A 2573-nucleotide genomic window follows, 5' to 3' on the forward strand; every position below is an offset into this window, starting at 1 on the left:
AGGAAACTACCATCCTTCATGATGATTGAAACAATAAGAGATAGTGGACATCTTTTTCTAATCTCCATACTCATAAATAAGCAAGAGAAAAAACTGCCACCAAATTAATGAGAAATAGAATAATGGATATCAAGTGTTAATATTTGGTAAGCAAGGTGACGTGATTACCCATCCGATCCTAACTAGTTAAATCAGGCACGGAGTGGGAGACAGGTCATATGGGTGTATTATAAAGGGAGCTTGTTAATATCAATGATGTTCCGCCCTTTATGCATCATGATTTCAAATTATATAGGCAGCCTTTAATAATTAACCCAAAATTCTGCCATCATCGAACTTTTCTTCTGTGGAAACAAAAGTAACTAATCTTTGGATGGGTGCAAAAATATAGGTCATCAATATGTAAAAAAATAAAGGGAGATAGGAAAATAAATAAAAGGTTTGAGGACAAAAGTTAGACAAAGAAAAAGTTGGCTAATAATTGAAACATACGTACACAAAAAAGCAGCCATAGGAAGGGAAAAAAAGGAATAAGTGATAGCCGAGTGAGTAGTAATAGTTAAAATTGGTACGTTAAAGGGTGGCCTAAGTGCTGACGAATCATTCTCTTGATGTGATTCCAGTTACAATGTGAATTGCGGGATTTCATAACATAGAAAAAGAGAGGAAATTGCCTTTGTTTGTTTGGTATACTGAGATAATTGGAGTGGGGTTGGATGGTAAACGCTAAAGAATTTAATTCCCTTCATTAATGTAATCTTTTTTCTCTTAAATAGTATTAATATTTTAATATATTCAAGATTAGTATAATTTATTGATTTTTATTATGGACTTTTTATACCTAAAATATAAAATAGTCAATTCATTTCCTTTGATTAATAATCATAGCTACCCCAACCCACACCTCTCTCTCCCTCTAAAAGTCTTACTCATTCTCTTCCCTTCTTAAGACCCTTTTGCACCCTCGTTATCTTTCAATCCACTCCCTCTCCCTCTCTTTCCTTCATCCCCTTCTAACCCCCCCCCCCCAAAAAAAAAACCACTTGTGTAAACAAAATTTCAGCTTGATGGGTATTGATGATGCATGTAATACAGGCTTGTTCTTGGGTTAGGCTTTTCATCAACCCTGGAAACTCCATCCAAGGCCAACAACAATCAAACTCCCAAGAAATCATCTATGTCCATGCAGCAACAAGTTTCGAGCCATCGCTGACGTTGGGGTTATCCGGTCAGATATACATAGTTAATGATAATAACAAAAAGATTGATGTGAACAAAGGAGGTGGTTATCTTCACAACCATGAAGAGCCTGGATCCGGTGATTTGTACCGTCAGGCTTCTCCCCATAGTGCTGTTTCTTCGTTTTCTAGTGGTAGGGTGAAAAGGGAAAGAGACCTTAGCTGCGAAGAAGTGGAGGTAGAGAAGAATTCCTCCAGAGTTAGTGAAGAAGATGAGACGGTGTTAATGCTAGAAAGAAACTCAGGCTCACCAAAGACCAATCTGCTTTGCTCGAGGAAAGCTTCAAACAGCATAGCACTTTAAATCCTGTATGCTCTCTCATCGCTCTCCAATTCTCTTTATCTGATATTGATCATCATCACTAACAGCTTGATTATGTGTATTAATCAAATCTCTTTTTTTTTTTTTGTTCTTATATTTTATGCTAACAGAAGCAAAAGCAAGCTTTAGCAAAGCAATTAAACCTGAGGCCTAGACAGGTTGAAGTATGGTTCCAGAACAGGAGAGCCAGGTAAATTGATCATTCTTCTGTTTATCTCTATACCAAAAGGCAAACGAAAAGAGAAAGGCTTCTATGTACACCAAAGGACAAGTGCTTAAAAGCAACTGCCTGGCTTCAATGTTACTTACAAACAAAATTATGGTTTCTGTGATTGACAGGACCAAGCTTAAGCAAACAGAGGTAGATTGTGAATTCTTGAAGAAGTGTTGTGAGACACTAACAGATGAAAATAGGAGACTGCAAAAGGAGCTACAAGAACTCAAGGCACTGAAACTGGCTCAACCCTTTTACATGCACATGCCAGCGGCTACTCTCACCATGTGTCCATCTTGTGAAAGAATCGCGGTGTTAGCGATGGCAGTTCCAAGAACCCATTTTCAGTTTGCCTTCAAAGCCTCATTCTATAATCGCTTCACCAATCCTTCTGCAGCATGTTGATTCCAAGTTCGTTAATTACAACTTAAATCAGTAGCCAAAGAAAGGACGAGAATAGACCCTCCCCATAACCCCTCTATTTTTTGGTTAAGGCTTGTTAAATCAATTATGTACTATAATTAATTTAACCAATGTAAATTACGTCAATTCCTCATCATCTTTAAATGTTTTTGTATATCATTAAATTTATATTATTATCTTTTATTTTCTTTTTTTTCATCTTTTATATAATACTTTTTCATTGCTTTGATATATTTGATAATTATTTTTATGAAACTGCTTGATCCTTGTGTTTTCTTCTATTATTTTGATGCTTAGAAGGATAAAAGTCATAAGAAATTGTTGGATAATGATAAATCCAGTTGGAGGTTTTGATATAATAGTGGAGTATGAGGAA

The 2573-nt window shown here is 36.0% G+C and overlaps 1 pseudogene; it reads left to right on the plus strand.

Annotated features, from left to right (window-relative positions):
• The first annotated feature begins 924 nt into the window (after positions 1-924).
• On the plus strand, positions 925-2206 carry LOC121209829 (homeobox-leucine zipper protein HAT22-like; annotated as a pseudogene).
• Positions 2207-2573: the final 367 nt, after the last annotated feature.

The sequence above is a fragment of the Gossypium hirsutum genome, chromosome A11 (assembly GCF_007990345.1).
Source record: "Gossypium hirsutum isolate 1008001.06 chromosome A11, Gossypium_hirsutum_v2.1, whole genome shotgun sequence".
Classification (NCBI taxonomy): domain Eukaryota; kingdom Viridiplantae; phylum Streptophyta; class Magnoliopsida; order Malvales; family Malvaceae; genus Gossypium; species Gossypium hirsutum.